This window comes from Cupressus sempervirens, chromosome 10 (genome assembly GCF_028749045.1).
Source record: "Cupressus sempervirens isolate cs-2001-9-10 chromosome 10, ASM2874904v1, whole genome shotgun sequence".
In the NCBI taxonomy this organism is placed as follows: Eukaryota; Viridiplantae; Streptophyta; class Pinopsida; order Cupressales; family Cupressaceae; genus Cupressus; species Cupressus sempervirens.
The window spans coordinates 823125326-823140802 of NC_143127.1; positions in this window are offsets into that span (position 1 = coordinate 823125326).

Below are 15477 nucleotides of genomic sequence, written 5' to 3' on the forward strand. Positions count from 1 at the left end.
GGGGCTATAGAAAAAAATAAGAGAAGAAAATATGTTGCACGTCCAGAATTAGATGAAGAAAAGATAGTATGATAATGATCCATTTAGATTGGTAAGGCATTCTACCAAGTCTAAATTGGAAAATGTTTGCAATAACATTAGAGACAATGTAGATTTAACTAGTTTAAATACCATTGATTTTAATAAATTGTCAAGGGAACAAAAAAACATAGTGGAAGAGTCCATCTACACTATGATGGCTAAGTTCAAGACCACCCCACTTGAACTAGATAATTCTATGCCTAAGGAGCTAAGCTCCATTCTAGAAAATAAATGACATTACTGTCTTAAAATGGAGAAGGAAATAAGGGAGTCAAAATTGGCTCATGTAATGCCAGACCTAACTAAAGGTCAAATAAGAAAGGTTAACAAGAAATATGGGAGAAAATTTGCCCCTAAATATAGAGCCTTTAGAATTTTAAAAAATCAAATTGAAGATGTTGTGCAAAAGTCCACACAAATGTGGAAATTGATTTATGGATTAACTACTATCAAGGAAGGGCAGGAAGATCCCTTTGAGGGAAGAAATGATGAGGAAGAAGAAGAGAATGAAAAAGAAGAAGGAGAGAAAGAAAAAGAAGAGGAAATAGTGGAGAAGACACAACAAGGTGAACATGCAATAGCTAAAGAGCAGTAGCTAGAACAGAGTGTCCAAGACACTCAATTGCCACCACAAAGTCCTCCACATACAACACCTATAGAAATAGTAATTGTCAAGAATGTTCCTAACACCTCAGGTTAGAACATCAACCCATTAACTACAGAGGATCTCAAAAAAATCCTTCACCAAACTACATTGCAATCACAACTATGCACAAATCTGATTTTGGTGAGTGTGGAAGAGTTGCAAAAGCCTGTAGTAGAGATCACTAGGGAGAAGGTGAAAACACAAGAACCACCTTCACAACCTCCCACAACTACAAAAGATCAACCAAAAGAGCAAGAAGCATAGGATACAACTGCTAAGGTTGATCATACAGTCACAACAACAACAACTGTCGAGGAGCCAGCAAAGGAACAAATAGGATAGGATGTTCCTACAACACAAAGCCAAGGTGCACCTCCTCAAATCATTATCATTGATCAAGGAAATAGAGAAGAAGAGAAAGAAGATGAGAAAAACCCTAAAGAAAAAGAGTAGGAGGCAATTCAAACACTGGTAAACTTGCCTACCTCAGGGACTCCGACCAAACAGCTAAGCACTAATGCAGTACCATTGTAGATTTCAACACCAGGTTCGAGCTCCACCAAGGTAGCAAGGGTACTTTACTATGGAGACCCTGCACTTGATGAGGAAATAGTAATACCTAGTTATGACTCCAGAACAATGAACCTAGCGTAGATAAATGAAGTACAAGAGGCACTAGAGAGAAGGAAGAAGCAGGAGATACTCATAAATGAGTATAGACAAAAGGAAGCATTAGTGGAAATCAAAGACATATTTCTTAATGCATTTAGCTTGCCAGTACCTGATGAAACCAAGTCCATCATGGAGCAATTTTCCAACATAATGGACTAGGTACAAAATGAAGACCTTGATACAAATGTTAAGTTATCATAATGGTCTAAAAAGAAGTTTCAAATGAAAGTTAATGAAAAGATATCTAGTGAAATAGTACTTTCACAAGTTGAATTGGCTAAGAAAGTTGAGAAAGTGAAAATAGTACTTGAGAATATATTCTCATTATACTCCGAATTGTGTGACTCATCATTTTTCACACAAGAAACTAACCAAAGGATTCTAAGCTTGGAACATAATCTCAAGATTTCTAGCACACAACTACCCAAAGATCTAGCTCAAAGTGAGAAGCATTTTGAAATTGTGCTTTACACTTAGAAGGAGTTAGCTATATTAACAATAGAAGAGGCCAATGTCAAGGCCAAATTGATATAGATTCAATCTGCCATTACCCCACACTTGGAAGTACTCCATAAGGAAATGGCCTATGCAGAAAATGTCTTAAAGAAAGACCCCAATCTTTCTACTTTAGAAGGCCTTGTACATCTTGTAGCAAAGATAGCCATCCAAAAAAAATAATTGGAAATTGCCTTAGACAATTGGGATGCTTCTCTAAAGATGATAATGGAGGTAAAAAAAATATTTTTGGCTAAATATTCTATTTATTCTTAGGACCCTTTGACGTAAGTGTCAAAAAGAGGGAGATATTCATTATTGCATATAATAAGAATAGGGGAGATATTATTACATTCTTTGATGGAGGTAATAAAGAATATCCAAAGGGGGAGATACTCAACTTTTGAGGAAGTAATAAGTGAATAAAGCCAAAAGGATGGAAAAACTACAAGAAGATGTGAAAAGGGGAGCATAAACAAAAGGGAGAAACAAAGCAGAAATAGGGTACATAGAAGCAAAGGCAAAATCAGCATGAGACAAATCAACACAAGAATCTTTGGTTGAATGAATGAAATTTTGGTTAGATAAATGGCACATTAGCTTAGGGGGAGTTACAAATTTTTGAGGTATATAGAATTCTGAACAAGTTTTTGAAGTTTTGCACATATGCCGAATAGAATGTGTAGTATACTCATAGAGATTAGATTCATAATGTTTAGTTAAGTGTTTTTTCCCCTCATGTCAAAGGGGGAGATTGTTGGTCTCAGATTGGTTTTGACAATTGAGTGTCAACACACTTAAAAAATTCTCAAGATGATGTTGAGTATAATATAGAAGCCAAGCTATAGTGTGTGCTGAGTCAGAGATTCAATAGGTGTTGAGTGAACTTGAGGTGCCGAGTGAAGTTCAAGTGCTGAGTGATGAGTGATGTCGAGTAGAGTGAGACATAATTCCTATATGTGTCGAGCATCAACAATTAGTAAGTTTTGAGTAACACAAAATTAGCATATGAGTTTGTGCCTTCACAAACTCAGATGTAAGCCATTTTTTGAGTTGACAGAGGATGAATCTTGAAGGATCTTGAAGATACGATCGAATATTTTGCATTACCTATGTAATCAACATGTAGCCAATAAGAAAAATGGAGAAGGCATGCAACCAATAGGAAAATTAAAAGAATTGAGCAGGAAATGAAGAGTAAATATTGATCGTAGATTCATACCTAACCCTAAGTCTTCAAAGCCTTTAAAAGGAGGATGAAACCCCATTGTATGTGTGCATGAGGAAGAGTGTATGGGTGAATTATTGCGAAGTGTAGAGGGGTGTAAAGAATTGGAAAGAACATAACAACATTGTAGAATTTAGTTGATTGAGAATAGAGTATCAGAGTTTCAAAGAGAGACATATCAAATCAAGCAAGGATTAGAACAGATAGAGTAGAACGAGGATCTAGAATCAACAATTAAGGATTGCTAGTAATCAGGTCAAAAATTTATAATACTCTCTAGCAATTGTATTAGGAATGAAAATCCTATCATGATAGGTTGGTTTAATGCCATGTTGTAAGTCTTTAGACAAGGTGCTAAATCTTTTAACATGGTAACATTCCAATTGAGTGTTTGTAAATCCTTTAACTAGGTCACTTTTAACAGGGTGTAAAGTCTTTAACATGTCAGGCCATTCACAGGGCTGACCATTGGAAGTGGTCAAAATTTGTAACCTTAAATAGTTACATATTGTTGCAGTGATACTTTGTGGGTGTCATCCCCACCCCAATTTTACCTTCTCATTTTGGAGGGTTTCTGGGTTACCAAATCTTGCGTTATCTATATTTTAATGTATTTTTTTACTTTATGTTCATTAGATGAATTATATGCATGCGAGTGTTTACAGTTAAAAGGTTTTGAAATAGTTAAAGTTAGTTACTTCTGGTTCACCCCCCCTCTTAGAAGTAAATCTTCCCAATTGTAAATTGCAACAATTTGATAGATATAAAGTTACCTAGATATATATAAATTCATATATGTACATGCACATGCATGTATAATACCTATGGGGAAAAACATTTCATCACTTTCTTCAGGATCATATAACTTTTTCCTCTCTACAATACATCATAATAAATAATAATTGACACCTTCATGATTTCTAGGCTCAACAATCACTACAAAGACATCTCCTATAGAACAAGTATACATACATGTGTATAGTATATATAAGATAGTTCATTGATAATTAAATAAGAAGTTGAGATTAATTAACAATTTGAGATTAATTTTTATGATACTTACCTACTTTTACCAATCTATAGATATGATTATAATCATTAGAAATTAATGGAATATCATCAAAATTTTCATCATCTTTATCAAATGTATCAGTAACATCAAGTGGTACCGAAATCCATGCACCTATATATCCATGTGTTTGATTGATGCATTCTTGATAGTCTTCATCAATGCAATTGTCACAAAAATATGAGTATTCTCTTGTCTTCAATGTCCAATTGCAATTATTTGTACTCATGATTGAATGTAAGGAATGTGTCTTTTCTATCCTCTTACAATGATGCATGTTTTTTTCTATTAACACCTGAAAGTTCATTACATTGAAAATATGGAAAAATTAAATTTAAACTTCAAAAAATTGAAAAATAAAACTTAAAAATGACATTTTAAAACTTAATTGCATAAAATTTAAATAATTGTGCACATCCCTACCTGTTATCTCCAAAAGACTCTATATGGTACCTATCGACTTGTTGTTGATGATGTACTGACCTCATTTGATGCAAAATGTGTCTTACACCATTCAACAACATCATGTGCATCATTTATATGAACTCCCTAATAATTCATTTGATACTTTCATAGAGCACTTTTGATGCAACCTCCAACACCATCATGTTCACCTTTTCCATGCCCACTCTCGATGAAATTCCATATGTGTTTTATATTATCATTATAATGATAGCTACATAATGCATAAAATGGTCTAGATGAGTTGAATTGTGCAACACATCCATTAGACCAAGCATAATGTTTATCAACATTTATGCCTCTTTCTTTCAAATAAGAAAGAACATATTGAAGCAATGTTCTACATAGTGAATGTCATGATGTTTATCATCACTTATATAAAAGTGATATTCCTTTTTAATGACTCATGCTTCAACTGTACTCTAAACACCATCCAAATCTAATTGTGCATGTCTATAACAAGCATGTATCATAATAGTGACCTGCTTAGAAAAGAAATAATCTAATTGAATTTCTTTTTGATGAACAAAAGAATTGTTCTTTGCAAAATCAACGACTGCTACAATTGTTCCAAGAAGGAAATTATCTCTCAAAGCTTGAAACTGTTGTGCTTGCCACTTTGCAAAAAATGCGTGACATATATAAGGTTCAATCAAATTCTTAATTCTTTCCATAAATGTTACAATAGGTAACTCCTCTCCAACATATTCCAACATTTTTGTCTCTTTCCCCAACTTTGTTTCATTCTTCACATACTTGTAACTTTTACAATTCAATTTTTTTGTTACATCAATATTTTCAATTTCCAAAGGAAATAGAGCCAATTCACCGTGCATGTTTGACATAATATTTTGATGCAATTTATTTGAATAGCTAGATCATCTATTTTTCACATAGAATGGATGATATAAACTCACTTCTCCTACTATGAGGAGTAGCATGATTACCATATGTGTCTTCTACAAACTTTCGAAATACCTGATAGTGGAGATCAAATTCAATATGATGACAACAATAACATGTTTTAAACACTTTGTTTGACCTTACAAAGTATGGCTTCAATTTTTCAAATAACATTTGCCCAATTTTAACATTAGGATTTTCACTAGAAAATGACACATATAACTCATGTTGTGTTTTGTCTAACCAATGTTTTGTATGATGTTCATATTGACTAGATGCAATCCTATGCCTGATAACATCTCTACTATTTGATGAAGGATGAGTGTTATCAATCCAAAATGATATTAATAATTTTTTTAATTCCTCCTCAATCCTATCCAAACGAGGTGCTCTACACATGATTGCCCAATTGCCTTCCATAGTACTATCATCTAGAATTAATCTTCTCTTAACATATTCTCTCATTTTTTTCCTACTAAAACCAATTTCAGACAAAATTGAAGATATCTGTCTATTCAGAATGGTCATATTCTTATTTACAATAGACATCAACAACACTTTTCTTGCCATGGACTTATCTTTAGTTCGAGATTGCTTTCCTATGTTTCTCAAACCTTGTTTAACATTTTCAATTGCATCAGTTTGCATGTTAGAAAATTTGCTCTTCTTTGATGTTGTGTGTAAACCTAACAATTTTAATGCTTCTTGCAATTTCTTTTGTGTAAGAAAAAGTGAAAGAAACTAAGCTTATTCAAGTGTTTTAATTTTCTCAAATTTAGTCATTATTTCTCTTATCTTCTTATTCATTGACCTTTTCTTAGACAAACTTAAGGGTTGAATAGTAGCTGCAAGTGTTCTAAATTTGTCTAGATCTATTTTAAGTAAATGATCTAAATTTTTATGAGAAATTCCATTCTTTAAAGATTGGGCAATATTTATAAGTTTGTCCATACCAGTTCCTGCACCCGATCCTAACCCTTCTCTAACTTCTATTACTAGAAGTTCTATAGGGAGCCATCTTGAGCCTTCTCCAACATTCATTGTTTGAGATTTTGCAGGGAAAGTTTATGACCCTTCTTCAACTTTTGTTATTTGAACCTTTGTAGGGAGTGATCTTGAACCTTCTTCAACATTCATTGTTTGAGATTCTATAGGGAGTGTTCATGATCCTTCTCCCATATGCACTTCTTCTATTTCCGTTGAGCCTCCTTCAACATTTTCTTCACCTTCACCTTGTTGATTATCTACAATAAATTTATAAATAAATAAAATTAGATAACAAATAAGATTGATACATAATTAAATTCAAGACCATTAAAAAAAAATAAAAAAAAAAAAAAATATATATATATATATACACACACACACACACACACACACACACACACACACACACACACACACATACATACATACATACATATAAAATTACAAACATTGTTTAATTTGATGATAACGTGCCAAAGTCTTCTGAAGATTTCTTTGTTTTGCTTCATGAGATCTATTCCTTGCATTTTTGTTTTGTCTTCCTTTCTTGTTTCCCATTAAAAAAAAAAGAATTTTTTTTTTTGTCCTTACCTTAATAAAATTATAGTAACTTTATAAAATTTTGACACTAACTATCAATTTTTGGCTTCACTATCAAACTTTTGTCATCACTGTAGGTGATGACTTTTTATTTTTTGGCAATGTTTGCGCGAACACAATTTTTTTTACATGTTTGTGCAAACACATTAAATTAAATTTCTGATGGTTGGATTAATTACGCTTGAATATTCGCCCAAACAATTAATATATGTTTGCACAAACATAGTGTTCACACGAACACATAAATTTATAAAATTTTGGTGTTCTTTTCTTGGAAAAATTAAAATTGGTTGTTTTGACCCCTAAAATTGAGATTGAATGATCTGCTACTATAAAATAAAAAATTCCAATTTGTGCAACTTGAAGAAAGCTTTACAATGACTATAATTGTAATACATATTATATTCATTAAGACTTTCAAATATGAGTTTAACTCATTATAGGTTCATTAATGATTAAACATCAAATGACTTCGACACTTCGAGAAAATTAGTAAATTAGGTCAATTTTTTTTTGAAAAATATCTAGAAAATGAATTGTTGAGATAGCTTTCTATTAAAAAAAGAAAATTATATTTATGATAAATTGAGTTCAAGTTATTTGTGTCAAAATGAACGTATGTCTGAATTACGATTGATGTCAATTCAAAACTTCATAAACTATACAATATTTAACCAAATTGAATCAAACCAAATCCATCCTCTGAATATCGATGTTACAAATCCAACACCGAAAGAATTACCTCATTATCATTTCTAGAAAAAAAGTTATGTGTGTCAAGCAGACTGTCACTCTTTAAAAATATTAATTTTTCATATGAACCACTTTTCAGAGGAGAAGAAAAATTTGACTTAAATATTTTTTTTAAAATTAAAAAATATGGTTACAAAGTAGGAACAAAGTACTAGAAATCACTAGTTTATGTCATCTTTAAATTATTCATAGTTTTAGAGATATAGCCACTCGAATGTGAGGTTTTTTTCAAAAATATTGATTTTAGTGTCAAAATTGCTCAAAAAGTGGAACCCATTATTGTGGGATCACCCATCAACAATTTGTTCTATGGTGTTGACATATTCCATCTTCACCTCTTTATCTTGAACTAATTCTCTCAAGTAACATTGCTTGATTGCGATGTGCTTAGTCTTTGTATGCACCACATGATTCTTTAATATATTTATAGCACTTGTATTATCACAATAAAGTATCATAGGTTTAGTAATTTCCTCCTTCATATCTTTGATTAGTTGTTTGATCCATACAATGTTTGTACAATTTACTGCAATAGTGACATATTCTACTTCAACAATAGATTGAGAGATGCAATTTTGTTTCTCGTTAGTCCATGTAACCAGCCTTTTGCCTAAGAGAAATGCTCTTCCACTAGTTCTCTTTCTGTCATCAATATTTCTAGCCCAATCAGCATCAATCTATGCTCTCAATTCACATTTCTCATTTTTCTGGTAGTATTGACCATACTCCTCTGTTCCTTTTAGATATCTCATTATTCTCTTTACTACCATCAAGTGATTCTCTATGGGATTAGTAGAGAATCTTGCAACTATCCCTATAGATAATGTAATGTCAAGTTTGCTATGTACTACATATTGTAATTTACCAATCATAGACATGTATAATGTTTGATTCACCTTAGCTGAATTATCATTGTTTGACAATTTATGTCCTCTCACCATAGTTGTACTTCCTGGCTTGGAATCTTCCAATCCAAAAGTTTTTAGTATCTCCTTAACATATTTTGACTTAGTGATGTATATGCCATATTTCATTCGATGTACTTGCAAACCCAAAAAGAACTTGATCTCTCCAAACATAGACATGTCAAATTATTGTTTCATTTCTTTCGCAAAAGCATTGGGTAAAAGTACAAAGCCATGTCACCTTTTTGGCTAACTTATCAGAACGACTGAATTTGGTTATTTCTATCTAAAAATCAATTTTGTTAAAACATATGATCTAGATAAATTTATTCTAGCTAAGTTATATATGGTCTCATATTTTTCCAATTGGAGATGACTATTAAATGCATGCTTTATAATAGTTTGTATCCAATTACAAAAGAAATAAAATTATTTTAGAAAAGTGGCATTTCAATAACTCTTACTATCTTTTATGATATTTTTTTAATAACATATAAACACCATTTTATAGAGCTCAAAGTCCTGAATATTCTCATAGAGAGTTTATAGTTTTTAAACTAGATATAGTATACTGCAATTAAAAGATTCTACAAGCACATATTTTAACACTAAAAAATATGTTAGTTTTGAGAAAGAAAAAAATATTAATTCATATCAAAAAAATATAAAAATTATATGATATTCTAGAGGAGAGAGTCATCTTCTAGATTGTATAATTTTTCTCTTGGTTAGAATAGATTTGTTTTGAAAAATGTGGTGGGACATGAAAACAGTTGAAATTTTAATCATTATAAAAGAGAAAATATATGTCCAAAGCTAATTTTTATTTTTGATTGTTCTAGCTGTATATGTTATCTATAACTTAGTCTAAGTTTAAAAAGAAATAAATTTATTTCCTTATAGTTTTGTGGTGGGAACTAGATGCTCAATTTTCAACAGCTAAAAATTGTCTTTAAAAATTAGGAAAATATATCAATTTTTATTCCAAATAATTATTAAAAATTATAATCCTAAACTTCATCCATTTCTACACATTTCATTAGTTTACTTCATTTTCAAATTCAAAATAATAATACCAATTTTATGTCGTTAAAGGTGAACAATTATACTTTTGTTATCCTTTTTCTTTCCAAAAGGGTGACAGAGGTTTGTGCTTTCACCCCATTACATAAAGTATCTTGACCTCCAAATATGATATCATCAACAAAAAATTTAGATAACAAAATGCATTTTCCGTTCTTTGTCTTCAAGTATAGATTGTTATTGTCATCAGTCCTCTCAAATCCAATTTTCACAAGATAATTATGAAGTCTCTCATACCATGCTCTTAGTGCTTTCTTCAAACCATAAAGAGCTTTGTGTAATCTACATACCATGTTTTTGTTGTTAGCATCAAAAAATTATTTTGGATTTTCTATATGAACCTCTTCCTCCAATATGCCATTTAGAAATGCAGACTTAACATCCATTTGATAAACTTTGAAATCTTTGTATGTAGAGTAAGCAAGCATAGTTCTTACTCCTTCAAATCTTGCAATAGGTGCAAATGTTTCTCCATAGTCTATCCCTTCTTCTTGTGCATATCCTTTATAAACTAATCTTGCCTTGTTCCTTGTGACTTCACCATTTTCATCTAACTTGTTTCTATATACCCACTTGGTACCAATCACATTTTTGTCTTCTAGTCTAGGAACTAGATTCCATGTCTTCTTTTTCTTGATTTGTTCAATCTCTTCTTCCATGGCTTTACTCTAGTCCACATCTTCTAAGGCATCTTTCACTATTTTGGGTTCGTGCATGCTCAAAAAACATATATCATTTCTCAATTTGTTCCTTGTCATTGATCTAGCATCTTTATCACCAATGATTTGTGCAACATGATGATGTCTCTTGACATATTTAGACAATCTTGGTTCTATTATATTTTCTTCACTTGGTCTTTTAACTTTTGAATCACTATTTACCTCTTTGGTAGGTAGTTCAACATCTCTTTCATGTACACTAATCTCAGAATCAGAATGTGCCTCAACTTCATTATGTAACTCAACATCTAAATGTAGCTCAGTTCTTGAATGCAACTTGGCATTCATTGTATGAGATTTTGCTATCACTAAAACTTGTTGTTGGTTCTACACATGATTTACAATATCTTCTTCAACAAGCATACCTTCATAAAATTATACAAATGATTTGTATTCTTTTGTTTCCTTCATAGTTCAACCTCATATACTTTTATATATTCATCAAACTTCACATTTGCACTTTCCTAAACTTTTTTAGTGTTAGTATTTAAACACTTATAAGCTTTACTTCTTGTGGAATAACCAAGAAATATACCTTCCTCACTTTTTGCATCTAGTTTACCATTCCTGAAATATTTAAGAATTTAACACTTGCTTCCAAATACCTTAAAATATTTTACATTCAGTGAATATCCATACCATAGTTCAACAGGTGTTGAATGGGTACCTTTCTTGACTTGTACATGGTTCAAAGTATAGACAATTGTACTTATAGCTTCCCTCCAGTATTTCAAAGAAACATTTTTCTCCATCATGAGTGTCCTAGCATAGTCCTTTATGGACTTGTTTCTCCTTTCAACAATTCCATTTTGTGGAGGATTTCTAGGAGTAGATGTCTATCTTTTAATTCCTTTGTCATTGCAGAACATGTCAAACACATTTGATGTAAATTCTCCTCCTCTCTCAGATCTCAAACATTTCAAACTTTTAACTATTTCTTTATCAACTCTTACTAAGTACCACTTAAACATTTAGAAAGCATCAAATTTCTATTTTAGAAATATAACCGTCATTATTCTAGAATAATCATAAAAAAGAACCATAATGTACTTATCATCTTTTTAGCTTTGCACTTCAATTGGTCCACACAAGTCAGTATGAAAAATCTCTAATATTTCTTTAGAGGTATGAGTCTTACTCTAAAAATTTGACTTTGTCATTTTTCCTAATTGACATTGTTTGTAAATTATATTGTTAGAATTTTTCAACTTAGGCAAACCTCTGACTCTTCTTATGTTACTAATACTATGACACAAGAGGTTATGTCACGTTAATTTTGATATTATCAAAATTAATGTGACATAACCTCTTGTGTCATAGCCACACATCATCAAATTCTACACTAAACAAGTAGCATCCTCTATATCAAGGTCAAATAGATTACATCTAGTTTGATCACCTTTTTCAATCAATTTTCCATCAGTATCATATATCTTAGCAATTTTGTTCTCAAACTCAACCTTACAATCCAAATTATTTAGGTGTGACACACTCAACAAGTTATAGTTAAGTCCTTCAAGATAATAAGCATTCTCACATAAAATCTTGATATAACCTTTTCCCTTTATCAAACATGGTGCATCATTACCAAACCTTACACTATTTCCATCATAACAATTCTAGGTAATAAACTTACTTATATCTCCAGTCATGTGATGTGAACACCAACTATCAATGATCCATCTGTCATTCTTGTTCACACAAGACACTAGTGCTATTGCCTCATCTTCATTAGATTCATCATTCATTGCAACATACACTACTTCATCATGATCTTTAGATCCATCTTTTATTTCCTTTTTAGCAATATAGCAAGACTTCTCACCTTTGTCTTTGTATTCTTTGTTGTCTTCATCTTTTCTATTTTTTTACTTGTCACCACCTCTTTAATTCTTCTTCTCTAGACATTTAGCAATAATATGACCAACCTAATTACAATAAAAAAAAATGATAGGTAACTTAACTTTAAACTTGCCTTTACCTCTATGAAATATCCTAGCTAGTAGTGCTTCAAGTTGATCTACATCCTCCTCATTTGTATCACTGTCACTGGACACATATTTTGTCTTTTTTCTTCTTCTTCTTCTTCTCATCAAGTTCCTTCAATGATGACTTAGCTTTGAAAGTAGATACAATATTTTTAGATTTTTAATTATTGAAATTAGATAGCTCAAAAGAAATGAGCCTACCTACCAGACTTTCAAGAGTTACATCATTCCCTAGTATACATGTTATTTCTTGTATTGCAAAAACTCTAATATCATAGATGGGCAACAGTGTTCTCAAAAATTTTCTTAATATAGTATCATCATCAATTTTACCAGTAGCTCCTTTTATTGCATTAACAACATCTTTTATCCTATAACAATATTGAGCAATATTCTCACCTTCTTGCATTCTCATATTATCAAACTTACCTCTAAAATTTTCAGCTTTGACTCTTAGAAAATTCTTATCACCTTAATAGATAGTGTGTAGAGGATCCCACATTTTATTTGCACTATCACAACCCTTGATATCATCAAACTTGACATAGCTTAGGGTAGAGGTAATATCCAACATTGCCTAGTTGTGTTCTTTCTTCTTTTTCAGATCTCCAATAGTTAGGGCTCCAACATGCTTAATAGTAATGGTAGATTGTGCATGATCTTCAAGACCTCCTAGCTATAGCTTAATTAGACTTTTCCATGTAGGAAATTTATCTCTATTAAGCTTGGGTAGTTCTCTTTTTGACATCTTGATCTTTGTGCTTCTAATACCTTCAAACTAGTCCTCTTAAGCAGATGAATTTGATACCAATTGTTGGAATTCATTAGAATAACCAAAGGGGGGTGAATCATGTTGGAAATATATGATAGGATAAGTTACTGAGAGGGAAGGGGTGAATCAATAACTTGTAAAATTTAATCCTTTATTAGCAATTAATCCTTCATGTGTATTATGATCTAATTACATGCATGAAAAACTGAAATTATTAAAACATTCATAACACTTTTGACACAGAATATGGTGACCCAGAAACCTTCCAAATAGAAAGTAAAACTAGGGTGAGGATGATACCCACAAGCTTTAGTGCTACAGTATAAAGTTGGCTTGTTGAGGCTTACAATGATCACTTATGATGATCTGCCCTATTAGGAGCAATAAGGACTACTAGGTCCACCTTGCAAAAGGATTTACAAATATACAATGAAGTATGCACTCGGTAAAGAGATTTATAAAAAATTGTTAAGTCTATCTCATGAAAGGATTTAACTAATCCACCTATTAGGATGAAATAGTAGCTGATCTCTAATCTGCAACTTGGTTTTCTAAATGAGATTCCTTTGAGTGTAATAATCACCTTGCTGTGATAGAGTAATCTTTGCCACTCCTTATACTATTGTAGCCTTTTTACTTCACACTTATGCTCTTTACTACTTGTTACATTACTTTCATTCTTATTCCATTATATCTTTGGATGTGATACAATAGATTACGTATATACCAATCCAAATTATAATTCAACAAAGTTAGTTACAATACAAGTTTACACAAAATACACAAAGTCGGCCCAATTGCAGGGACTTGGGTTATGAAAACCAACTTAATAAGGTTTTGATACTTATCATCCACTATTAATGCTTGGCATTGTCATGCACTCATTAGACATAGAAGCTCAGTCCATATTGATCACTTCCAAATAGTCTAATCTCGGTCTGCACTGGTGACTCAATGAATATTGCAAAACTCAGTATATAGAATGAATCAGTTGATTCATACTATATAGCTCGGTCAATACTATCACTATGAGCTTGGTATAAATTGAATCACTTGGTTAACACTGAGTGGCTTGGTCAACATTGGATTCACATCACTATAACTGTGAACTCGGTAAGCACTACACAACTCAGTTTGCACTAAGAAAGTCTGTAAACACTAAGAAGCTTGGTTTACACTGATGATCACCATCCTCGTAGAAACTACTCAACATAAATTGAATGTTTTTCCTTGAACTTGGTAGCAACTATAGAACTTGGTAGAGTCTAAAATACTTGGTTAATATTGTTAACTATACAATAAGGTTGGTAGATACTAAATAATTGTGTGTCACTAATAAAAAACTTGACTGCAATGTCAACAATCTCCCCCTTTGGCATTAGTGACAAAAACACTTACACTCAAAACTGAATTCTTAAAAGGTCCAAAACACTTTTTATTCTTCATCTTATGTCTTCAACTCAGTAGCATACTCTATTTTTGAGATTTTTCAAAATTGCTTTTGTAAGAGATGTTTCTCTGAATATCTGTACATGTATATAATATGATGCTACTCCTCCATAAATATATATTTAATATTATATACATCTTCTCATCTTTTCCTCTTTACATATGCTTTACATGATATATACATTTACATCTTCTCCCCTTTTACAATATTCTTTATATACATCATCTACCCCTTTTTGACATGAATGCCAAAGGTGTAGTCTATACTGTAATACCAAAATGTGACAAGAAATCATAATGTACCTTTAGAATCAGTGCCATTATCTTGTCCCAATTTATTTGCAACACCTTACTTATGTGTAATGCAACCTAAACTTCTGTTGATAGTTCTATCACGTGGTCAACAATAAAGAAGTTGTTATCATGGATGAGGGTTTTAACATGTGCAATATGTTTCTACAATGCATCCATGTTTGGGAGAATCATGTCCTATATGTCTACTAGTGTAGCTCTTATCTTGGCTTCTTCTCTTAGCAATTCTGCCTACATATCAATTAAAAATCTAATCTTTGTATAGTGAGTAGAGCTATAACTTGAGTCAAGTTGCAACTATTGTGCACTTACCTTTAGATCTTCATCATTTTTTGAAAGTTTATCTTTAATTT